Raw genomic sequence first — 27,425 nt, forward strand, 5'->3', positions numbered from 1 at the left:
TGCATTACGGTAAGGATTGTTGCCAACTATTGTACACGTTGTATCGGTACTTCATCCTTTCAGGGATCAATATTTACGTTACTTACATATTGAGAGCTCATTATGTTCTACAAAATAGGCCAGGATAGTGCTTGACTTCCGACTTGTTAGCATTATGAGGCATATTCAAGCCAAAGTGGTTCACAGCAAATTGATACTTGTCATATTTGCAGGCGATTAACATTTATCTCATAATTTACTTCTCTATAATTACGTTAAATAGCTGAAAAATTATATGCACTCGTATATTGAAATAAAAAATAAATCAATGTGCTTTTGAAAATACGATCTGGTTAATACTTTACACGACTATATAATATATATAAAAATATATATTAAATTAATGTAATATATAATTTAATATACGGATACGTTAAATTACAAAATATTAGATGTCATTAACTTTTAGTTGTGGAAGCCTCGGTCGATTTATTCGAAATCAAAGCAAACGTCCCTTAACTCCACAAACAGAGTCACCTTTTTAGAGATTAAAAAGCAGCTATCAGAAGCTGTAATGAAAAACTATTGCGCCTAACGTACGACTGATTAACCGTCGAACACACGGCACCGTGCGTTCTCATTTTACGGAAACGTCGCTTTTAAAAACCGTTGGATTGAAAATTCTTCCATTAACAATCTGTCCATCCACGCGGTCCTTATCCGCCTCCAATTATCTTTATTTGTCATATAAAATGAAATCTCAAAATCTATAACACGCATAAAGTATTGTCCGTAAAAAGTATCGGCACACCACTGTACTTGTTACAGTATTTACGCATTAACACTAGAACTACCGATAATTAACACGAAGTTATTTCTACCAAAAAAAGAGTCAAAATGACTGGTCTTTAAAAAATACGTAATAATAGAATATTTTGGTATTATTAATCCATCTGGGACCATCATCCCTAAACGAGGGTTGACAAATTTATAAAATTGTAGAACCAGTCACTTTGAATGGTGTGGTATTTCTAGTGTTAGCATCTAGCGATCGATCCGGAATTTTTCTGATATCTGATATCATTGTATCGAATGATACGCAGTAAAAATTTTAGAAACGTGTGGCAAGTTGTACAAAACGAGGAAATTGGTTAATTGGGGTTCCATAAACAGATTGCGGCACCCTTTTACACTTTGATAAGTACCAGCCACTTTGCCTGGTGTTGGTATAAGTAGCCTTGATACAAAATTATTTTCAGTTTGAATACATAAAAAACAAAATAAAAATTATATTATTCTTTTAGTTATCGTTACGAAAGTCATTACATCATTGTAGAAAAAAATATAACATGAAGTAGGAATTTTAAAATTAAATTGTAAAACCAGTCAATTTGGCCGGTGTGATAGTTGTAATGTTAATTAATTACCATTTACCATTTAGTTCACAGTATCATCGTATGATTATAAAAGTCAGAGAAAGGACTTTCAAAGGAAAGGAACAAATGCGTTTAAAGAAAATACTTAGTCGTTGAAACGGGGACAGAAGTGAAAATATTTTTTCAAACAGATACTTTCGTGAGCCAGTGAACATTCGTTCGAAAGCATTTGTTTTTCCCTATGCAGAACATTGTAGCAAACAACTTCGTATTTTTACTTCTTTTTTTTGGCTATACTTTTAGCTGAAGTAAATACAAATACGAAGAGAAAGGGAAGTTACGAACGATGCTAGGGTTGCTTCTGACGGCACCGAATCCGGAGATGCCCCCAACTTGGACGAAAATTAGGGGTTACAAGACAGAAATGGCTGCCTCCCCTCAAACATTTCGCGGAGGGACGTAGAAACGTAATTTGCAACGCCTTCGACGATGGCCTCGCGGTCCCTGCTTCTTGTCGTTGAAACGCTTCTTCTTGGTTGAGACGATGCGCCCACGTACCGTAATGTAGATCATATGTCTTCGTATAATATCTGTTTCTTTCACGTGGTAGACGCGATCGATAGTGCATGGAAATCAATGTGCTTCCCTAATCATTTGCGTGGGATGAGTCACTTTCGCGAGGGCTGTGCGTGTATCGACGAGTTCGTTCCATATGAAGAAGAACAGAGTTTACATGGTCGGACTAATTTCGATAAAAAGTGCTGAAACTTTGATATTTCTATTAATACAATGAAGAAAATGAAAGCTAAACAGAGAGATTTACTTTATTTGGTATTACAGTAAGTACTCTGGAATTAAATTGGAATATTTTATATTTTATAATCATAGCGCGTATCCCCGTTTTTCCAATGAAGCATTTTTATGTCAGATTCTATACGTTTCATTGACATAGTATGAAATTTTTGTAGCCATACGGAAATACTATTTAATGATACAAAATCTTATCAGTTATTAAATGTTGTATTAAGTACAATGGTGCGGTAATACCTCCTATAGATGGCATATAAATCATGAAATTCAAGCATCGTGGAAAATCTCAGGATTTGCACGGGAACGAAACGCTCTCTAAGGAAATGATACTTAAGGAAACGTTCGCAAACAAAGGACGTACAAATTCTAAAACCGAAGAAAGTTCAACCCACGACAACAAACTGTAGCAGCGTTGAAAAAACCAATATCAATGGAATTTAATTTGTTCTATTTTATCTATTTTGACACTACGTTTGTACAGTACATTTATGATATAATAATAACAAAATAAATAAAAAAAAAAAGACAGAGCAAATAATAAACATAGGAAACATCGTTCAAAAGATACCCTTAGGCTACAGCTTCCAGCTTAAACGAAATCATAGAGAGCTATCTCGCTTGCACAGACTATTCCATTGTGAATACCTAGCTTTTATCCAAACCCTAATCTTCGCGACGATCTACCTTGCCCGGATAGTCCCGTACCCTAACCACATATTTACAATGCGATTAGGAGGAAAAGTGGAACATCAGAGAATCTTCTGTAGTAGGAAACAGTGTCACCGGCTGATGAATAATAACAGTCGCCATATTGACTGGCAGACGTTGTACGACGCGACGCGACGATTCATTAGGTATGCTGGCAGTAAAGAAGATATACGTTTTAGAACGATTGCGGACTTCCTGTCGCGGATAATTAATCATGGTGCTAGTCTGGCTTGCGAGTGACTAAGGAGGCTCGCTTCGTAGAAATTTTCGTACTCTTCTTCGGTCGACGGATAAAAGTTGGCGCGCGTTTTTCATGGATCCCAGAAATACAGAGAGAGAGAGAGAGAGAGAGAGAAAGCTCAGCATGTTTCTCGAGTGGAAGGGTCGCGTCTGCCAGGCATTGCGTAGCCCGAAGGGAAAGAAGAAAATCACACGGAGGTGGTGGCAATTTCTTGGTCAGCGCTTCAACTATGACGCATTTGCATTTCCATCGAAGTTGCACCCAAATCTCTGACGCGTAGTGCGGTTGCTATCTTTGCGTCGGCCTCGGGGCTGGAAACGATCCCACGTACTTGCATACTGCAGTCCCCATCGTTCCATCTAATTCCGTAGATGTCCTCCAGATACTTGGGATACCCGTTTCGTTTCTATTTCTGGGCAAGTTGGCTCGTTATTGGACCGAGGCACGATCATTGTCTTTGTACTCGGTTGTGTGGAATATTTTATCGATACGATAGAGCAGCACCCTGCGTATGGCGAGATTAGAAGATTGCCACTGACGTCGTATAACGCAATTTGAGAAACAACAAGAGCGAGATGCTTCGTACGGGAGTAATAGCCGAAGATAGGTTTCAAGATAAGGAATACAGGAATTCTGAAGTTGAAAAATTATCCAAAGATCGATCAAGAAGAAATTGAAAACGCGGTGTCGGTGGGATTTAGTGTTCAGTTTTACATCATTCTGGGTATATATATAGCGAAGAAGAAAGTTTAGATTTTTATTGCTTAGAATGCTATTTTCTGTTATACCAAAGCAACTTTCCATTTAATTCAGATATTTTGCGCTCTCTTATATATCCTATCCTATACGTTCAGATTTACTTTCTTCAATGGAATCATATACCTTTCACTTCACTGCTCCGTACAATTCGTCATACTTTTTATTTCGTTGATTTAGGTGTACTATCGTGTACTTCGTCGTTATACTATTGTACTCTCACCAAATACTTGTTGCAACTATACGTTTCTATTCTTCAAACCAAAGTGACAGATTCTAATAAATTATAAACGTGACATTTTAACGTGTCAAGATGGAATAGTTCTTCGGTTATTACGCTACCTTTAACTACCCTTAATCACTTTCAATAGCTTCGTATTGAAAAATTTTACGCGCTATAAACCGTAGAAAACCTTTCTCGAAACACGATATAAATGTAAGTACGTATACTGATTGTGAGTCAGCATACGAGCCAAAATTTATCGTGTTCCTCAATGGACCCTCAGACATTCGGATCTTCCCAACTAACCAGCCCAACACGTGAGCTCACGAATGACGTCAGCCGATCAGTTCAAACAGGGTCAAAGATCTCCAGTTGCTCGACCGATGACTAGAGTCCAATGTGACTCCCACTGGGATCATCGCGAGCCTCTCATTTCCATATTTCTTCGCAATAGATCGGTGAATTTATCGTTTCTCGTTTCGCGTCAGCGCAGCGGAAGCACGAGCAGAAATTATTTCACGCCTCGTTCCGTAACGGCTACTTGCGTCGTTCGAGCGAATCCTCCTCGTTCTGGGTCGAAGAAGCTCGCAGCACCCATTTCGTAGACTCGTGGCTTCGATTATTATTAAGTCGGTTTTTTAGTATTTTTAATTATTATCAATTGTTAAGGATTATTATCAAGCAACACGGTAAAATCTCCGTTTCAGGGAAACACAGAATAGGGTGATACGCACAGATAAAGACACACTTTTAACGAGACTTTCGAACTTCTTGCGAAACTTTCAATAGCAGAGATGATACACGGTGTCTACGATAGAACTCCAGTGATTGGAGAAAGAGTAGTCACTCGTGAAAAAGATTGGGGAATAGAAATAAGAAAAACGACAAGAATTCTCATCTTCTTATTCGATAGAGTTCTTGTTCTTGTTTAATATTAGACAGGAAAAGACAACAGGAAAAGAACAAAAAACATACGCATTTTAATCGATGGAAGAATTATAATTGTAATAAAAAAAAAAACTATACTCAGATACAAAAAAATCAATCGATTCCTAGCGAAATTGTAGAACGTTCGTGACACAGTGAACTTACGTGTAGTATACTTCGACAGAATAATGACTCGACTATAACGTTCAACAAGAGAGAAGATCAGCCGAGTGAAATCTCTGGGTTTCTTCGGGACTGTTTGTTCCGCATCGTTGGTCCACGTTTCTCCTGGTTTATCGGTCGTCCAAAAAGCGTGCTCCTTCACCGTACCTTTACGACGTGACGCGTTTTAGCAGGCTCTTTGTCCGAATGGGGGGATTAAACGTTTCGATGGAATCTTAATCGTGCGGTTAAAAATTGAACCGCGGATATTTGATCGGAAAAAAGAAAATGATCACTGATTTCTAGATACTTTACTTCTTTTAAACGGAAAACAGAATACACTTATTTATTTAATAGTTTTATACAAGCTGATCGTGTATTTGTCACAATCTTTTTGTACCGACTTGAAAATTGTTTACTTTTTTCCAATACGCGAAAAAGAATTTTACTTTTGCGAACAAAATTTCTTATCTGCAATCTTTTCCAAGTTAGCTCTTAAGTCTTAAGCTGTTGAACTTTGGAAGGTGATTACACCCTTCATACTTGAATTACCACAGCTACAAGAAAAGATACATATTTCCTACCTTTTACCGTTTTTCCAGCCTACGATATTTTGTCCAGCCGGATTTTACTTTGTTGAGGCGAAGAGCCTCGTAACGAAGGTACGTGATAAAAGTAATAAAAATTGTAAAAGTTAAGGATCAGAGTTACACTTTATCATACTTTATCGTAGACTATCCATGGCCCACCAAACACGTGATACATTAACACGTGGATCCTTGTAACTTGTAATTGGAAGGTCGACGACGGATCGTCATCTTGAACGTAACTGGTTGAAGAGACGCCGAGTGGACACACGTGGAAAAATCCTCGGCTCTGGCGATTCCAGTGTTTCGCGTTTCACCGAAGCGCAATTAATTCCGCGCGAGAACATCGCGTTACCGAACGAATTCATTAATTTCATCGACAATTTTTAGCGCGGAAAGACGAAGAAAGGGGAAAAATATTTCGTCGTCAATTAGTATTCCGTGCAAGAGCCTTGATGTTCGCGCTGAATTTCCTTCCTCGTGAAATTAGATTTACGTTATAATTAATTTCGTGCGAAAGATGAGGTTGAATTTTGAAAGTTGCTTCGTTAATTTTGTCACTGCCAGTATTTATTCAATGGAAATTTAAATAGAAGATATACCTACAAAGCATTCTATCTTTTTATCGTTTTAACTAAACTTTGTCAATATGAGTGAGAAATAAGCGAGAAAAAATTTGTAACCGGACAGCGATAATCGAACGAGCGACAAGCATCGAATAAAATTGTATTCCTTGTTAAACATTTTTAGTAGAAAATACGTAGAAAAATTGATATAGAGTTGGAGAAATTTTTGATGAAAAAGGCGCGGTAGTTCGAGTAAACAGAAAAAAAACTGTTTATTAACTTTATCGTTGACTTTAAAAGATATACAGTAAAAACATATAGCGGTCTGTGAAAGATGACGGAACTCGCGCAGTATTGCTTTGAGAAGGAAAGCCAAGATGAATTTTAAATAACACGAGATTCAAATGAAACAGGAAGAAAATAATACGAGAGTGTGAAGAAACATTGTCTTCGTTGTTCCTGTTCGAGGAATATTCCTCTTATTTATGAGTTTAAATTTATCACGTGCTTTGACCTTCCCTGCTTGAAGAAAATAAAAAATACGACAATTTCTAGCTGCGACAGCATGTTTTCTTAATTAATTAGAAAATATTAAATAACTACTGTAAAAATTACAACTTGGAAAAATATATGAAATATATGTAGTCTGTTTAACTCGTTAATTTTAGATTAGATTTATCAGAAAAATGGAAAAATTCAAAGTTTTGTTATTTTTATCGAATGGATTTTTTAAATTTTAAATTTGTAAACTAGCTTTCGTCTGATATTTTTCAATCGATATGATTTTTGTTATATGAAAGCGATTATCGAGGTGAATTCAACAATCAACAATGTAATAGTATAATTTACTGACTCTGAAATATATAATGTATAAAGAAATTTCCTACAGCTTTTAATGAATTTATTGCGCAAAACAATAGAATTTCGTAACTGTATTCGACAAATGTAACGTCATAAATTTTCGAAATTGATATTTATTTTAATTCTTGTGTTTCAGCGAAAAATAAATCGCGTTGGTCATTGATCTCGTATGCCTATAATATGGAAAAATGTACAATTGGATTCAAAAACATTTACAGGCCTATAGTATTATTTATAGTTATATTATAACTATAAATAATAGTTTTATTTATTATATTAAATAGTATTATTTAATATTTCCAAATTAACTGAAAAATCCACTGGAATTACGTTCTTCTTTTCACTAGTAGACACTGGATATCTATGCAAGTTTATGTCGTTATGAATGCAACTAAAGAAATACAACCTAAGTAGACTAATGTCATCTATCCATCAAATCGTTTAAGAATAAGATCTATCAATTAAAATTATATTCTTTAAGATTCGTTTTAAGATACGAAGAGTTGATTTTCTGAAGATTTTCAAGATTAAAAACGCGTCAATTTAAATTGCAAATTGCAAAGACTAGGATGCGTTGATTTAAAATCCACAGTGTATTGTATTATATTTTTACGGGGTTGTACAGTATAGTATAGTATAATTTTGTACTGATATTTAAATATATCAATATTGTATTAATAGATATTGAGTATTTAATTTTTATATGAAAATTAAATTTAGGTTAATTGAAATAAATATTATATTTATTGTACTGTATTTTTGAGGGGTTGTACAGTATAGTATATTATAGTATAATTTTGTATTAATTTAAAAATATTTAATATTATATAATAATATTGTATAGTATTATATTTTTAGGTGAAATGTACATACAAATGTCAGTGAATAATATAGTTTGGATATTTGCCTCTCATCCAGCAATGCGTTCTATGCATCGTCGCACTTTCAAATTTTCCTTAAACGCGCCAACACGTACAGTTGCAAATTAAATTATTTACGCGTGTCGATAGTGTTTCCAATGAAACGTAACTCGCAGGTTAATTTCATCCCTTCGCGTCGTCACTGACGACAAGATACGCTTGATACGCGGTGAGAAGTTGGTTTCCCTTCGGCTACTAATTCTTCCTAAGTTTCAACGAAATCTGTGCGCGGCTGTGTAACTAACTTCCGGCTTCGTCGGCGTTAAAAGCAACTCAATTATTTCTTGAAACCTGGCGATCAAGTCACGGTAGTGAATTTAATATCGTGGATATCGACAAGGAGCTTATAAATAGGAGGAAACACGGCACCCTGCGCTATATCGATTATGAAATAAGAAGAGCTTTTCCCTCCCCCTGCCCTTCAGCTTGGAAACACATCTCTAGCAGCCATTCGCGAAGAGTTATACCCGTCGTAGAAAAGTCAATAGAAACTCGAGACAACTGCAGTGCATAAAATCAATAAAATCAGTTTTTCAAGTCTTCTCCCTGACGCTCTGGCCAGGTCTTCCGCGTAACCGCAGCACACGTTTATGCGTTGTTTATGGAAATGAGACTACGGTATTACGTTGATTACGGTAGGTAACAACGAAAGAAAGAGCGTGTTCGTGCGTAGTTGATGTAAAAACGGTGAAAATAATTCATAGATATCGTATCAAGACTGTAGGAGAAGAATATGACAATTTGTATTTTTTATTTCTTTTGAAAGAACAGTTTTAAAGTTCAATAATTATAGAAATTCTTTTTAATTGATTTTTAATTTTTCGCTAAATTAACGTATTTCTGTATTGCCTTTTTGGCTTCAAAAATATTCCACGATATTAAGATATTGTTTCATTTGTTCTCATATGACAAAGAAAGAAGATTAGTCTTCCTCTTTAACAATTATTTTTAAGGCATAGGAAGAGTGTATTTAAGAGGAATAAAGTCCAATCTGATATTTATAGTATTGATATCATTACGAAACTAATCTTACAAGAATTCCAAGTAATTTCGACTTATCGTGATAGAAGAAATTTGCGGATTTGTCACGGTTCACGCCACTCCTCTCTAGAGAAACAGAAACAGGTTTCGAAATTCATTAGGTTCAGAGATGCTAAAACACCGTGCATTTAATAGTGTAATAACCCGACTGAATGTATAATTTAGCACGACGTGTTTGAGCCTGCAGAAGTATCTACGTAGAGCAACTTGTGTAAGTTTGATTAAACCAACGATCATGTTTAATGCTGGAATATCAAATGCTTCGCTAATATGGCTATATTTGTTTCTACGATCGTAACAGGTATACCATTAGTTAAATACGACAAAATATGCATTACAGATCGAATTCTATTTTTTGAACCATTCCATGCTACATACCTCGAAGTTTACCAGCTTTCAACGAATAACTAACAAACAAAATACATATTTTTCTCTATAATTCTGGAATCTTACAAATTTCCATCTGTAACTCTGCTCGACATGGTTGAATAATAATCGGCAAACAATATAATAATCGAAACTTTGCGATATTCTCGAGTAAAATTTGAATGTTCTCTTAAAGGGCCGAATTAATTCACTCGCCAGCATCAAACGACAGAGATCAAAGCAAGATTATTCTAATTTTGCGATCGTTATCATAACCATTCAGCACGATTCACGTCACGTGCACAAGAGAAAATACACGCGTAACATCCTCCTAACGATAGACCGACGTTCTGCGGCAAAGAAAACGGGACATAGTCGATATCTTGATCGAACGTAACACGAAAGATCAATCGAAAGAGATAACAACGGCTCATGGTCGGAGCTGAAGGGATCCATCGATCGGATCGCGACAGATCGATGGCCGAGACGCGAGTCCGACTCGTGTGTTTCGAAGGCGAACGTCGACCTCGTTTAACCTCGTGACTCGGTGACGTCTACCGTAGCAGGTACCAAGCAGCGGAGAGAGGGTTGTGTGTTCCATGACTATGACTAACAATAAGTCACGGAACATCCGTGAGTCACGAGAGCTAGAGCCAGGTCAGCTAGCCCATCGCTTGCCGACGAAGAATAGGACGTCGTTAGCCGCGACTCGAGGAGCTCGACCCGCGGCTTTCGAGCGCCACTTAACCCTCGCCGTGTCGCGTTACGCGCCCTTGCGTTCGTGCAGGCCTCTTCATCGACCCAAAATTGTGCCCAACCAACCGACCAATCGGATCATGGGACCTTTCTAATGTAACTCTATTTTTCAGAAAGGATCGAGGATTTGGAATTGTTTCTTTGGCTTTCCATCGTATTTTCATCGTATTTTACGAAGACTCTATGCGTAGTCGGTCGCAACAAAATTCGAACACTGTACACTTTTAATTCCTATGTTTTCGATAAATGTACAAGGACCAACAGAGATCTATCACGCTATGTTACATTGGACTATGTAGGTAGACCTTCTACGTGGAAGAAACTTATGAGTTATTATATATCGTTGTTTAACTATTAACCCTTTGCACTGCTACGTCGAGTGTGACTCGACATCAGTTTTTATCTCAGGAGCTTCTTTGTCGAGTTCCACTTGATATTTTTTCAGTGTTATCTTTTTCTGTGAAACGTGCGAAAGAAAAGCAGGATTGTATCGTGGAAATTGTTTCAAGGTATATCGTACACTTAAAAATTACAAAATACAACAATAGTGTGACTAAAACTGGTATTTAAGTCTTAAATTGTCTTATTTCTTAGTTAAAGTAAATTGCAAATAAAACACTTAGACGCGTTAGGAGCTGCTGGTAACGAAATTGAAATAAAATTCGGAGTGCAAAGGGTTAAAAGAAACACGAAGAAAGAGGGAACTTTTGTGTGAGAAAAAGTTTCGCTCGCTGGTACTAATTATACGCGTAAAACTAAACAACAGCTAAATTATACACACAAAGCTAAAATTAATAACGATTATTCACGAAAGTTTAATATTTAGTTGGGTGTGTCGACAAATATGTTTGACGACGATGCAAATTTCTTGGTATAGTGGAAATAAGTTTCTCGAACGATCAACAGGAATTTGTTTCTATTCTCCTTCCAAACACTTCAACTTCGAATCATAGTTATTTCTATTAATTCGAATCTGGAAAACGACTCGTAGATCTTAGCTCGATCGAAAAATAAATCACGACGGCTGAGAAAGGTTCTCGCCTTCGACGTTCAGCCATTGACACAACAAGTTTCCAATCGAATCCAGACTTCTTCCCGACTTTTTACTTTTTCCCCGAGTTTTCCCTCCAACATTTTTAGTTTGCGAGTTGCTCGGTCGGTCGAAAGAGGAGTTGCTCGCGATAGAAAAATCGCGGCACGGGAAAACTTGAGAAGAAAGCGGTGTTCAGGACGTAGAACGATATTCCGCACTTTCGAGAAACACCCGATTCAGCGACTTTCCTCCGTTTCGCATTCTTCTACGTAAGTACACGTGACGCGCATGTAACGTGCCGCTCGGCCGTATAACGAATCTGAATGTCATCTTTCTCGCGTCTAATCCGATCGTACAATGACCCATAACACTGAATATATGTGGCTGAATCGTAGGTTCGTTGCAATTATTTTTTTACAATTATAAGTATCTTCTTTCAATGAAGCAAACGACGTATTACGCTTTTGAGTTGGCAACTAAGTGATTGCGGATTTTGTCAATACAATTAATGACAAAATACGCAATCACTTAGTTGCCAGGATATAACCTAACAAACACGAAGATGGTACCCCGCTGGGGGTAGCCATCCACATGATAATCAAACAGCCAAAAAATTCTACCAAATGTCCAAATCGGACAAATTGTGAATGTAAACAATTAAATAAAAAAAAAAAAAATTAGTTGCCACCCCAAATGTATAAAATCTACCTGTCAAATTTCCTTAAGGACTGGTAAGAACTATTTTACCGATCGAATAACTTGAAAAAAATGGAATTATTATATCCGAACGCAGCGTCCAGGGACTATAGGTACTGTACGTATACCCTTCTCGACCATACACACGTACAAACGCACGTAAAATCGATATCACTTATACGAGCAGCCTCGCAGCAATCATTTCAACTGTGCTAAAAAAAAGAAAAGAAAAGAAAAGAAAAAGAGGAGAGAAAGAAAAAGGAAAGGACGAGAACGGCCCCGATGACCAAATGAATCTTCAACGGTACATTGCACCTATTGTTCGAACGGTGGAAAATTGAAGTCGAAGCTGCGAGCTAGCTGATTAAAGGGTCCCCCTCCAATTCGGGCTCGTTACGAGATTGCTCGTGACCTTCGGTCAATTCCTTCGGGACAGAGGGTCAAACAAAGGATCGATATCCGTAAAAAAAAAGGAGAAAGAGGACAGGAGAAAAAAAAGGAAGAGAAACGTCGAGGACGCGACGACGAGGTTTTTTTCAGGCTCGTGGAAATTCCTTTCACCCGGTCAGCAAACAGAAGACGAAGAGGACGAAGAAGAGAGGACGGAAGGAGACATAGGAGAAGGAGTAGGAAAAGAAAACGTCGAGCCATTTAACCGCGGAACGAGGTCAAGAGCTTTTCGCGGTTCCGCTTTCAGCCTTCCAATTCTTTAGGGATTAATAGACCGTCCCGTGGGAACACAGTCGCTACGTGATCCGTTGTGCCGCGTTACGTTCGCCTTATTGAAAACAAAATCGGCCAGTGAGCCAGCATGGAAAACCGAATTAAACTTTATCGCCGCCTGCTACAGGAGATGACACGAGAATATTTCCGGCGAGCCGAGAGGTCTCGAGTGCCCTGTGCTTGCTCAAGTTTTCGTTCCCCTGTTTCGAATATTCCGCGTTCTCGCGGTGCTGCGAGCTTCTGACAGGCTCGTCAACCGTAATTATTTTTCTCTTTCGGAATTTAATTACGCTCGCTGTTTTGCAAGGAACATGCTTCCAGATCAAAGGAGTATTCTGCGAATAAATAAAGAATCGTGCAAATGGACGAAGGATGTACAATACGATGTGTATAATCCAAAGAGGGCACGAGTCTCTAGCCTTCGTATCAGCTGGTTTTCGAGATATTCCTCCTTGAAACGAATTCGACTCGATAATATCACAGTTACGTTAGTTATATCGGTTAAGCCAAAGTTATTAAAAAATACACAAGGAGCTAAAAGGATATCCATGCGATATAGAGTGAAGCATTTTGCATGGAAGTTGTATTTCTAACCTTCGTCCCGAAAAACCAGATAAACGCAAGAAACATAACACACAGTGTCTAGAGGATTTTTCTAAATGTTTCATTCAGAAATTTCCAAACTTTTGCGTCTACCTATAGCCTACCGTATAGTAACATATTTAGTAGCGATAATTTCAAAGAATCTTCCATTCCAACGCGTGCAATCGATCAATTTCAAGATAGAATTACGATAAAAAAAATAAAGAAAGCGTAAAATTATCTTCGACCGCTAAGCACTAGTTTTTGTCACGCCCTGTATCCTCTGCTGGTCTACTAGAATCGACAAGAAATCGACGGTTCCACGATTACTTTTAATTTATCACCAATTCCACTATTAAGTCCAGGCAATTGTCGATCTCTGTTCAGTTGGTTAGCCTCGTTCCTGCTTTCCTCTCGTTTCTTTTGACAGAGTTTCGTTGGATTCGGCGTTGAGGGCGTCCGGTGAACGGAACTCGCCTCCAATCGTTCCAAGAGTTATATCCTCTGAGAATTATAACCACTGGGGGAAACACAACCTCTCGTAGGATATTAGTAGTTGAACGAGCTTTACCTGCTGCTCTCTCCACAGGGTATACGAGCGCCAAAAGTGTCAAAGGTGGCCTCTTTTCTTTCCGCAGTGTTAGAACACAAAAGGAAGATGTCCATCTTTGGAGAATTACTGACCTTCCGTTCCAGAAACAGCGTGAAACCACGTCGAGTTTCGACCTTTCGTTTTCTTCTTGCCTTTTATTTCTTCTTCTTTTGTATATTTATGATATCGTTGCGAAGGATGAAACACGATAACGGTGAATTATGTGCACTTTGACCCTTAAAGGTCGATATATTCCTAGAGTCGTACGTACAACATACAATTAGATTATCAGTGAAGCTTTATAAACGACGACTTGCGAGGTTACAGTGTTGATAAATCCTCTCGTAGAATAGGAATGATAAAAACAAAGTTTCGCGAATAAATTTTACCAACTAGAAGACTACGGATTATCGTGTTTAACATTTTTAAATTTGCGCGAGAAAACAGCCAGAAATAAACAACGAATGTTCATGTAAATTCATAGTTTTACAGGCATAAATAAAACAAAGTTACTGAAAGTAGAACGCGAATAAATGTTTTTTTCTTTTTAGACGTTCTACCGGATACATAATATATTTACACGATCTTAGTTCTAAATAATTACTGAAAAATTATCGATTAACCGCTTTTTCTTAATCATTGGGCGATTATTGATTTTACGAGTTAAACAAAAAAGCAAGTTGCAGCTTGTAGCTTGCAGAGTAAAAATGCCATGGAAAATGCCATGGAAGAAAAAAGACTATACTGATCCATCAAAGAAAGGTGAAGGTTGTTAAATGTCTTCTCTTCTGTAGATTATGATGCGTACTCTTAGTACCACATACCATTTTTTAATGTTTCTGAGTAAGGATGCGTGTGAATCGGTCAGATGGATTAAAAGCATACGATAAACAATTAATTTTAGAAAAATGTCATTGAAGTTGTTTATAAGAGGAATCGATATTTCAAGTTGCACAAGTTTCGTTACATTTATAACGTAACTAATTTGTTTCAAATCAAACGAATATATATTTTATATGAAAATTCTTCTATCAAACAACACTACGTAATAAATTTATAAGCGAGTGAAAAAAGATGTAATCGTGTATAATTAAAATTATAATTGATCATGTATTAATTGTGTAAAATTATACGCAATTTTTACATTAAAATCCTTCTTCTCTATAGATTGAACAAAATTGGATATCCTCGATCGAACAGAAGTTTCTCTTTTATCTTACAGCTATTTTAAATCATTTGGACGGCGCAATTGCTTACAATAAAAATAAAGAAGCTGGAGCAAAAGCCAAAAAGGCTTCCACGTGTTAAACGATTAACTATAAAAATCAGAAATGACAAGACAGGAATAAGAAATGAAATAAACAAAGATAATGTTTGAAGTATTTAAGAGCTGAATGGCAAAGGATGAAGTGAAAATGTCCGAAGAATTTCAGAGAAAGCTTCATGAATCGAAGTAGAGTGTGGAAGACAACGTTGATGCGATTATTTCCAGCAAATGGAAGACAGTAGAATCGCCAAGCGGTCAATTGAAAAACATTGAAAGGACGTAGAACGTCACTGAAGACTATCGAAGAGATTCGATCCGTCATTAAAACGATCACTCTGTATCTGTATTCATTGCGTACTTCGCGTACGGACGTTTTATTTTATCGATCGTTTCCCAAACTCGTTTCCCAAGCTCGTTTGTCTCGAGTATTTTAAGCAGGCAGGTATTGAAAATCATTGGAAGGACTTAGGGTAGCCTACAAAAGCCCATTGAAAATTCTAATCCACGCTCGAGTGTCCTTACAGAAACGGCTTTCAGTTGGAAACTAAGATTTTGTTCTCCGAGAATTCCCACAGGGACTTTTATATACAATTCTGAAGCTTTTACCTTCGTTTCGTGTTACTTTGAGATTCGCGGCACGAAAGAGAAAAGGATCAAACTCGATACTGCTTAAAAGTATGGAAACAACGTTGAAAATGTATCACGAACGCTAATACGTCAATTATTACTAGACTGCGCATATTTATGCAAATTCGTATCTTTGTTGTACCGTAGTAAATTGAAGAAATGAAATTTAAGTAGAAACTTGTCTTTGTCTACTAAATGTAGCAAGTACCTTACTTTACATATTATACGTAATTTTCCATTATTTTCTACGTTTCTGTACCTTTAAATTTCCCATAAACGAATAAAAATCCGCAATCTAGTCGTAATACGTATTCCCTGATATTTAATACAAATTAAGAAATCTTTCAATTAATAAAACTTTCTATTCCTTTTATTTCCTAATTATTCTATTATAAATCTATTAAATATAGGACAATACGTTAACATTTATAACCGACAGTCCGCCTATATGTCTGCCACCCTATAATTAGCCATCGAATTACGATTTACTGATGGGAAAAATAATTCTTTAATCGCGAGAAATATAATCGACCAAGCATATCACCTTTAGGGAAATATTAAGGATTCAGAGCGCGCTATAGGCGTTGCTAGTTGCTAGCTTATCTAGACACGTCCGTGAAAGCACGAGAGACGACGGCCAAGGATCCTCTTGGCTCTTGCGTCTTTCGCTGATTTCCAATTTAACCGCTCAAGAACTATCTAACTGGTATTTTACGTTCACCAAGTGATCGCCCAAAGGGTGCATGCTTTCACAATAGGAGATTTAAGAGTACTTATCGTCCTTTTCCACGTGATAACGTATCGCTCGCTCAAACAGAGGGAAATAATGTTAAAGATAACGCCCAGAAGCAAATTTATATAGTGGATCTTCCGAACATTGGATAACCTTTTTCATAACTTCCAGACGTTATTATTTTACAACATGCTCGCTGTACACCTAAATCGCGTCTTTGTAGGTCGTTTAGTTTTTCTTGAAGAAGATAAGATTTGTATTTGGGTTCGGATAAGAATATCTATTTTAATACGTTCGTTGATTAATACGAGACATTAAGATAAATTTAACGTATATATGCATGTTGCTCTTTTCGAATAATTTGCTTGGAAAATCATGGCGAGATATAACAAGGTTCCTCGTTAACGCGTTAGACGAGAATACATTTGCAAACTTATAAACCGAATAATGTTCGTGGCTGTCTCATACGTTAATAAGGAACCATGTTACGTTTCAGAATATAATATAATTAAATTTATCTCATTCACGAGATTGTTAGATATTGTATCGATGAGAATATGAATTCAATTAATTTGTCTATAATGTTTCCAAATGCAGGATGGTGAGATAATGTTAGTTTTGTCAGTATCCTTTAGAATAAACAAACTAGTTCTTGAAAAGTAGGCAATGCAAGAGTCTAAATCGACGATGAATTGTATTATTTATTAAATTATAAAAATTATTTTTTTGAAAACGTTGCAAGGAAATCCGACCACGTCTGAATGAAATATGATTTGTAATAATCGATACGATAACGGATAATTAAATATACGAAACAGGAGCGAATCTGAATAACGATTTACCGCAATCGCAATGTTATGAGTCCAAGTAATCGTCATCGAAGAGTGAGATCCAATTGATCGACACACGTAACGCGAAAACAAAAGCAGACGAGCGTTCAAACGGTATTTTAGTCGTCCGTGTTTTTCCATTTTCTAAATAAAGCCGCATTATAGCGGCGACGATCTACACAAAAGCGGCGCAAAAATGAATACAACCGGGCAACACGATTACAAGCAACGAAGCATACCTTTTCCCACCAGCCTGACAAAGCGTCCACGCGTAGAGAAACTTCAGGATGTCGCGGGTACAACTACAGTCCCATTGCAACCAAACAACATACAGATAAAGAGAAAGAAATAAAAAGAGAAAGAGAGAGAAGCAAAGACATAGAATTGGATAGCGATAGAGACGAGTAACGAGTAACGAGAGAAGAGAAAAAGGGATGGCGAAAAGGATGGAGACGAAGGGGATTCGTTTAACTTTTCCAACATTACGATTCAATGGACAACGAACGACGCGGCTTTTGGAAAAAAACCATCGATCCTGGCTCACCTTACTGGTTACGGGCTCTCTTATTTTCTTTCTTATGTTTGCCTCTTCTTTCGAACGAACGCGTAAGTTCGTTCTCGCGTTTGGTCATCGAGTATGCGAGTCGCGTGTATAAGGGACTTCCTTCGTGCACTGACAATCATCGCGTGGAACGTAGTCATCGTCTGCGACGCTCGAAGACGATACCCAAGTACGTGACGATTTATGTGAACACCGGAAGCTGGTTGAACGTGAGATCGAAATCGCCGGAATCGATATGTTCGACTGATATATAGATTCTAAGGGTTGTACGGTTTACAGATGTTTTGTTTTTGAAATGTCGATTTCAAAAATTTCACAACTCGTACAATGTCTTTGATTTTCTAGCTAACGCGAGATATGCAATTTTTGATAGCTCAGCTGTTTCAATATTTTCCTCCTTCTTTTTTATTAGCGCAATCGCCAAGTTTCGTTCGTATTTCATCGAATCTCTACACTTGTCGATTGTTAAATTCGTAATCAATAACGCGCTTACGTTCACGTCGTGTTCAGTTTTAGAACACGAAATTTCCCACTTAAATCGTTTTATACGCCGTTTCAAAACTAAGAATAAGAGAATTCTCGCGGTCATTATACGATTTTAATTTTTCAACATTCGTGTATGTGTTGGGCTGGCAACTAAGTGATTGCGGATTTTGCCATTAGGTGGTATTGACAAAATCCGCAATCATTTAGTTGCCAACCCAATAAATGTGTACACCTATTTTACGATTCAATGAATATGTATGCTTAAAAATTTCATGTATGTATTACTACAAATTCTGCCAATGTCCAAATCGGACAAATTGTGAATGTAAACAACTAAATAAAAAAAAAAAATGTGTTACTACACGACATACGTACGTATGTACACGCCGAAAGAAACAAAGAACGAACCTCAATCTGAAGTTCAGCTCGAGTTCAGCTTCTATGACACGCGTCCTCCCTTAGCCATTGGACATTTCTGAAACACATCGTTTGTTTATATTTAGCGATTGTCGTGTGGCTATTGTATTTTAAGGCGTTAGAATACATATTTTTATCCAAATATCATTTTTGCATGTATCACAAATGAAGTAATTAATATTTCCTTGGTCTGTGTATTCGATATTATTATTATTATCGTTACTTTTGTTGATAACAAAATTACACGTAACACTTGAACTCGAATCTTATTTCAATTTTCTCTATTCAAAATTCTCTTGTAAGTGTCGTAAAAGATACATGTATGGTATTTTGTTCTTTAGAATCTCTGCATATAATGTTAATAAACGCGTATAATGAAAGTTGCCTTGATTATTCGTTATTTCCCACGAACCCACGCAAATTCTTCGAAATTTCATTTTTTAGCAGATTAGATTTACAAGATAAATACAATAAAATTGCTCCTATTCTTATTTCTTAGATTATTCGTAGAAGATATGGAATTCAACCAAGCAAATTACACGGTGAAATCTTCTCCCTGGAGACACATATCACATACAAATGCGCTATGCTCGTCGTTTCTCGCGAAATTCTGCTGTTCCCTTTGCATTTGGTGGGTTACGATTGGCCTGATAAAAACTCATTAAAGTTTCAAATTGACCAAAGAACCGGTTCTTTGATGTCTTCCATAGAGAAGTTCTGCAGGAAGGGAATCTGCAAGTTCCGTTCAAATTCTCCACCATGTAAATGCCATACTTACGATAAAAGTTTCCCGATCGAGTGTTTCGAACTTGAAACGCGGCGATGTCCGCGTGAAATACGATCGTCAATATTCTTGCTTAAATTGAATGAAGTTATTAAACGTCCAGATCGAAGGAAATCAAGAACGTACAACCTTTGTCTTCCGGATATTACCATTGCGGATCGAGCTTTGTAATATTTGATACCTCGTTCAATTTCTTTCTTTCGAAAGATGTATACCGTGTGTACAAAATTGTTATAAGTATATTTAATTAAGAGACAGTCCAATTTCAACAATTAAAAATTCACGAAGAAAATTATAAAGACGACGAGGAGAAAAGTTCTATAGAACGATATTGGGAATTTTCAAATCTCGATTTTGAAAAATTTACAGGCAATTAGAATGGAATTAATGTTACTCGCTGGAATTTTCCAAGTCGTAAGCTACATAATACTACGACCAACGAATTCTTTTATATCCTTTCGGTTTCCTATTTCTTTCCTTTCACAAGGAAATCTCACGTGTTACGAGTCGTTTGGTCGTCGTACGTACTTATCGTAAAATTATAAAATGAAAAATTAATATGTATTTTATAACGTATAATTATTGGCCATTAAATTACCGCGTAAGAATGCAGCACCGACACAAGCAACAAAGCTTAAACGCAATCAAACTCGCCACACTCTCTTCTTCCACGTTGCTGCCAACAGTTGCAGGCGTTGATATTTTCATACTATCCAATCACGTTCCTCCACTTCTCTACTCTTCTCTTTCAACCTTCGATGATCGTATAAAAAAAGAAAGGAGAAGATCAGATGAAAAAAGTGAATCTGCGACGGTGATGGAACAATGCCTGGCACAGATAGTAATATACGGTGGTGCAGAAAAACAAAGGACATATCTCAAACGGGTTTTCTTCCGCCTATCGTAAGAAATATATCGTCGTTGGAGCGCTTCGGGGGTTCTTGCGAGCAAAGTCGCGTGGCTTCGTGTGTATGCCCCAGAGAGATCGATAGCCTCTCCCCCGATAAGGGTAGAACGATTAACGTGGTAATGACGTAGTGGAGGAGTGCAAAGGCCCTCGAGGAAGACTCGACGGCGGCGCGGCGCGGCGCCTGGAAAAGGGAAAGGTAGGATTCGACCGACTGCGAAACGGGGAGAGGCTCGTCGGCTTGTCTCTCTCTCCTCCATCGGGCCGTGCTAATTTCAAATCTGCTCGTTGTTCCGGCCAACGCGCCGACAAAGCTTTGATGCCTCGGTACGCTACAAAAAACTAAGATAAAAAGGAAAAAAAGAGGGGAGAAAAGGAAGGAAAACGCGACAGACGAGAAGGAAGAAGAAGAAGAAGGAACAAGGAAATTGCGATATGGATGAGAGGGGAAGAGAGAGGAAAATGTACAGTGTCAAAAATAAAGATAAACGTTTAAGGATTTATATCGAAGTACAGCGAAGTTATATGGAAGCAAGTTATAGCGAAGATAGTATCGAATGAGAAGAGCAAAGAATATCTGTAATCAACATACAATAGCTGTCGAGAGTATTCAAACGCTAATCAACATACAATAACTCACAAAGTATTGGAACACTTGTAGAAACGTTTTATGGATACACGACGGTATTTCTCGAGCGAGAAAAATATGACACTATCGAACTAAAAAAAAAAAAGAATGAAAGAGAAAAGTCACTGTAGGGAAAAGTCACGTTCGATGTACTAGCGTCGATTTTTAGTGAAATTTCGCGGTTGAGTCGTCCCGCTTTGATTACCAAACACACCCTCGCCTTTTTTTCTGTTGCTAACTCTCTTCCGGTAAAGCGTTTTTTTTTTTCTTTCCTTTTTTCGTCATGAATGATCCGAGTGATATTTTTAGAAGCTGTCGTTGCTCTATTTTCCTGTCACGATCACTGGTCGTTTCCGAAATATAAACGTACAATAGTAGGATGAGGGGCGAGTGTGTACGAACTGAATGTAGATGACTGGATGAAGCGATTCATGATCAGTTTTATAGAGAATATTTGTTATCGATACGATTTGCGAGATGTTCGAAAGTGTGGAAGCTTCTGCAAGCGTTGTTTGGTGAGTAATCGTTTAAAACACGTGGATTTTTTATTTGAGAGGATCGTTGTGGATAAAAGGAAATTTCCTCTATAAGAAAAGTAGCCTGATCTTCTCGATCGGATCTTTATTCCACGATAATTTATTAATGAGATTTCTATTAAAACTTTAGAAAAACTACTAAACTATTAAACTACTAAAAATAAGAAACAGTTTTCATAGAACGATAATGTACAAATAAAACAACTTTTCATCGAGCAGCGAATACTTCTGAAAAAGAAAGAACGGTGATACGTGTTTTTCAATTTAATTTAATATTGTATCAATGCAATCGGCTATGTAATCTAAATTGGACGTCCTATTAATGTATTCTCTCCTATACGTATTCCACCTAACTTCTACAGTTTATCCTAGATATTATGCACGTGTGTTATCGCGCATAAGCTCGAAATATAGATAAACACAATAGATAAGAAACGAAATAGATAAACGTGTTCTTGTTTTATTCCATATCGAGCACATTAACATATTCTATTGAGAATAAAAACTGAAAATATATATATGGGGAGAGAGGAAGAGGGAGAGGGGGGAGAGAAAGAGAGAGAGAGAGAGCAACCGTTTCCATTGTGTATTACGTTAGTCTTTTAAATATCATACTGCATGTATATCGGGAATTTCGTTGCATAATCGGATTAAATTTCCCATTAGCGCGTTCCACATATAGTTTGTATTTTGTATAACAACGTATTACTTTGGATAAATTCTGTCAAATTCAGAATAGGATTATTATACGTGCCGTATCGGTAAAATATTGTATTCTTTCTTTTAATACGAAACTAACAACTGTTGGGTGTTTTTGTATTTTAATTTACATCGATGGTAAGGTAAGCGTATCCCGAGGAATTTTCAAAATAGGATTATTATCCACGCTGTACCTATTAATGAAATATTGTATTCGTTCTTTCGTAATATGAAATTTTTAACTTTCTCAGTTTGAGTTTCTCTGTATATTAATTTAAATGGCAAGATAAACGAATTCTGGCAAATTTAAAAATTATTCTCTCTTTAGAAACAATTACAAATTTTTAGACATTCTAATATTTTGATGTATACAATCGTTGGTTTTCATTAAAATATCGTACGATCGATATAATGGCGTTGTTAACAGCCACGGAGGTATTCAAATACATTGAAAGATTCAGACACCCATGGACTGACAGACTGCAGCTGTTTAAGCATATTTATATTCTTATCAACACGAATAAAGAAATAAGACACAACAAGTATTATAACGAGTATTATTCTTTGGATATTTTGTATATTTTTACATATTACCTGCATCCTATAAAGAATTCACAGTCTACTAATTGTACATTACACTCTCGTACAACGTTTAAAAGCCTCATATAGAATATTGAAATTCCACAAGTACAGAGTGTTAGAATAGGAAATCGGATTCAGAGAATCGTGTATATTTTACGACTAATTTCTATGTTAACCATCCACTTGGAAAACGACACATTCCCCAGCTATTAACGACAGCGAATGCATTGAAATTCTAAGGCTCCATCCACACTATCGTTTCGTTCTCGGTTCCATCACATCCCTGCGTGTCCACAGTTGTTTTCCATCCACGTCATCGCACCGATCCGCCCTCGATTCGGTCAAATTATTATCCCGTACTTTCAATTATACGTACTCACACCGACAGTAACGACCGATCTCACCTCCGATCCCGTCGCTCCAACGATTCTTGGGAAGAATATTTTACTGCAGCGAGATCGGATTTGTTGGAAATTGATCCGATAACGTGAACGCACCACATGCATATGCAGATAAAATAATATATCAACGGGCGATTGTAAGCGATAAAACGCAATATATATCTCGCTTGTCTGTGTGCTATGTCGTAGCGATTAGCGACTGCCAACTTACCATCAACGCACGACACGTGTAAAATCCACGAAAGACAAAATAATTCACAGTTAACTGAGTTTGACGAGTATACACGTCGAACGAAAGCTTTATTTCGCTGCGTTTGACGCGTATATTCGTCGTCGCTCCTATCTGATCTAATCCCATGACAGATTTCTGAAATTAAATCCCGCAGTTGACTGGTTAACACGTCCTCGTCATATAGCAGAAGCAGAAACGTTAACAGTTAGACGATATCTTTTTCATAGATGAATGACATTCCGTTTAAAAATCTATTAAGAATTTAAACAAACTGAAAATTAAGTAACAAAGAATGAAGAAAAAATGAGTTTCTATTAGGCGAGCCGTAGCAACGCTCGAAAAATCATGGGTTGCCTGACGGTAGATCGAGAAACGCGTTCGCTCTTCGTTCTATCGACTCAGATTCGATCCTGCTGCAAGCAAAATATTCTTTCCAAAGATCGTCGTGGAGACGAGATCGAACCAAGAGCGAATCGATAGTGTGGATCGAGCCTAAAAAGTCGAAACGATGAAATGCAATTTTCCTCGCTAGGATGCACTTCAACTCGAGAAACGCACGGCGACTACAAAATGAATCCCTCAAAGTAGAAGGTATTCGTGACGATAAACTTTGCCAAGAACAAGCTTGAACAGTCGTTAACTTGTCAGTGAAGACATAACGAGCGTATACACGCATACAGCTTACGTAGTTACGCGCGTATTGCGTGGCAATTAGAACTAGGTGCTATTGGTCTAACCAAATTGTCGATATTTATCCGCTAATGGAACCATATCGTTAACCAATTGGCAATCAACGTTAACTAGAAGATACTTCGAATAACGAATGAATCCATTTTATGATATGGATCGTTATTCGAATTATTCGCTGTTCGTGGATAACGAATAAATTAGGTCAGTACTGAATACGTATGGATCCTGATGAACGACCTAAATATCAACAGTTATTTGTAACATATTAATGATTTGACGTACATGACGTACTTTTCTCTTATATCGAAATTCGAAGACGAATATATCAGCCTCTCGGATATCAAATTTTCTATGAAGTTGTTTATTCCATAAAAAAAAAAACGAAAAAATAAAATAACGAGGAACAGGTAACATGTAACGTCTATATAACTTGTATATGATTATAATAATAAAGTTAGTAAAAGAGCAGGAGACTTTATTCAAGCAGTAAATAAACGAGTAATAAATAACGAATGAAACTTCGTTCCTTGCTTCGATAAACGAATAAATGCTTACAAATAACATTACAATTAACAAAATAACGAATGAACGATTAATAAATAAAGTTGTATTTCTTACTTAATAGACAAACCAATAAGAAGAAAGAGAGAAAAGGAGTTATAACGAAGCGATGGATGGTAAGAAATAAAATTTCATTGACTATCTATTATTCGACTAAAAGTTCATTGCAATAAATTGTACACCGTGAACCGGATACACGCATACCGATGATTAGAGACAGAGGTGAAAAAGTTGACTGATCGTGACGGAATGGCAAAGGTATTATCGATCGATAATAATCGTCGTTCGATCTACAAATTTATATTCAATCTCGACCTACATACAGTCAGCCGACTTTCGTGCGGTTGCACCATAAGGAAAGTTCCCGGAGAACTGAGAAAATTGCCAATAAATTTTCGCACGCGCCGCTTCCTCGCGTTACGTAGTCCGCTGTCGTTATTAATTCGGTCGTTGTACTCGCTACAATCGATCGATTCGTTTCCAGAAGAACCAACCGGTCGCCGATTTGCACAACTCACTCTGTGTGTGTATGACGCGCACAAAATTCGTTTCGTCCCTTTGATCGATTGAAATTGCGCGCGCGGCGTTCTGTTGTTGGCCACTGGTCGCTGCCCTTCGAAAGTATATTTCTTCTTTCATTTTTTCGATTAACAGATGTGCGAGTTGTCTTATTTGAGAAATATATTTCGAGTTCGAGGTTTCTCCAGTTTGTTGGAATGAATTTTCTCGACAATGAATAAAAATGTTTTTTTATTCCATCAATAAGAATATATTAGCGAAGATACGATTTTCAACGATAAACAAGAATACATATTTTTATTTCATTAGTAAGAATAGTACGGTTTACGTGTATTACATTCAAATCGAAGAATTCGTGATAAGAACCCCGATTCGTGTTTTTCGTTTTCTACGAAAGCGTCTTTAGTTTTCCAACGTATTTCAATTTTTTTCAATAAAATATCATTCGTACTACGCGATTACTACAAGTGTATCTGTAATTATATTTCGATAGAATCGTATTTAAATAAATCATGAAGCTGTGAAACTATTAGATGAGTTACTTTAATAGAACGGCTTTAATTCATTCGACAACAAATCAGAAAAACGTAGATCGTTTTTCATAAAAGCAACTTCGTTATATGGTAAGTCTCAAAGTAGGTCTAACTCTGGCTACAAATTTGATTACGGTTATATTTGTCACAGAAAAAGATTGTTTACAGAAGAAAGAAAAAAATATTACGAATATTACAGGAAAATACAATATGATAACAGAAGATATACTAAAAAGAAGAAAACAAATAGATTATATCGCACGACACGACAGAAGGTCAAAGTATACCTGCGTATTTTAATACTTCCTCGTAATGAAAACTTTGAGAAAATATAAAAATTCTGCGTGGAAAGTTTAAAGAGGATGAAAAAACACGGAAGAAAAATATTGATTGAACGTATCAGAAAGCTTGATTGCTTCGAGTCATTTTAACCGTGATCGCAAGAGAACACTCCCCCGGCATTAAGTTCGCTAATCTCTTCCTCAAAGCTTTTTAATCTTCAGCTCGAACCCTTTATCTGGTATCGACAGTTTGTTGTACAACGCCTTTGTAATCGGTGCTCTCCGTCGTATTATCGTTCGCGATTTACTTTTAACGGCTGTAAAATTACTGTTAACGGCCCTTTCATGATGCAGGAAGCGGAAGAAGGAAGATTGAACTTAGGTCAACGGTACGCCATACCACAAGTCTAACTAGCCTCAACTTTCCGCACGAAAATTTATCATTGTTTAATACGGTTAAGTTCGTTGTTAATGACCAGACAAGAGACACAGCGAGTTCATTTTCGAAGTTGACCATAAAATTTCGTGATTCAGTTTGGTAACTACAATAGTGCCATTTATGCTCCTTGCACAATTACATATTCACGCGAGTTGATATCTTCATAGCAATGCAATCTTGAAGGTCTATAGTCTATTAACGAATAGATAGGAATTTTGGAAAATGAGAAATGTAAGAATCATAAACAAATAACGTAGTAATAAAATGTAACAAAGAGCGATAGGATTATACGTATGTAAAGGAATAAGTAAGAAAAGAAGGAGAATATTAAAAAAGGATGAGAGAACAAAACGAATACTTAAGTGTAAATAAGAAAATGTAAAAATAATAAGAAAATAATATAATAAACGAACGAAATAAGAAAGTTTGTAACTATAAGAAAGGTAAAAAGATATTCTCCAAAAAATAGATAAGAATTCTGGCATGGTTTTGTATGAATGAAAAAGAACTGATTCTCGTTCTCGTTCAGTTTTCATACGCGACCTACGGTAATACGGAAAATCTGTCTCGAGCACAGGTTGATTCTAACGACGATTTTGCAGGTTATTGAGTTCCGTTGTGCAGACTTGTCGCGCGGTTTGCATAGTGAAAAGACGCTTTCACACGACGATTCGTGAACGTTCACAAGGATGACTGCGATTAAAATAGATCCAGCGAGAGTGAGGAATTGTTTCCATGCACGGAGTGGTTCGCCGGTAAATTTGAAACGCGAAATGATTAAAATAGGCGAACGTAATCGACTCGTT

At 36.9% G+C, this 27,425-nt stretch overlaps 1 protein-coding gene across 4 annotated transcripts in view; it reads right to left on the reverse strand.

The window, feature by feature from the left end:
• Nucleotides 1-27,425, reverse strand: part of LOC117207120 (tyrosine-protein kinase Src64B) — an 86,866-nt gene that overhangs the window by 22,865 nt on the left and 36,576 nt on the right. For 3 of the 4 annotated variants that reach the window (XM_033447013.1, XM_033447016.1, XM_033447014.1), the window contains exon 2: nt 18,819-18,885. The exons of the other annotated variant lie outside the window; for it this stretch is intronic. The gene's annotated coding sequence lies outside the window, so the exon portion shown is untranslated. The remainder of the gene's footprint in view (nt 1-18,818; nt 18,886-27,425) is intronic. 4 annotated transcript variants of the gene reach the window in all.

This window comes from Bombus bifarius, unplaced genomic scaffold (genome assembly GCF_011952205.1).
Source record: "Bombus bifarius isolate JDL3187 unplaced genomic scaffold, Bbif_JDL3187 scf7180000008022, whole genome shotgun sequence".
Taxonomy (NCBI): Eukaryota; Metazoa; Arthropoda; class Insecta; order Hymenoptera; family Apidae; genus Bombus; species Bombus bifarius.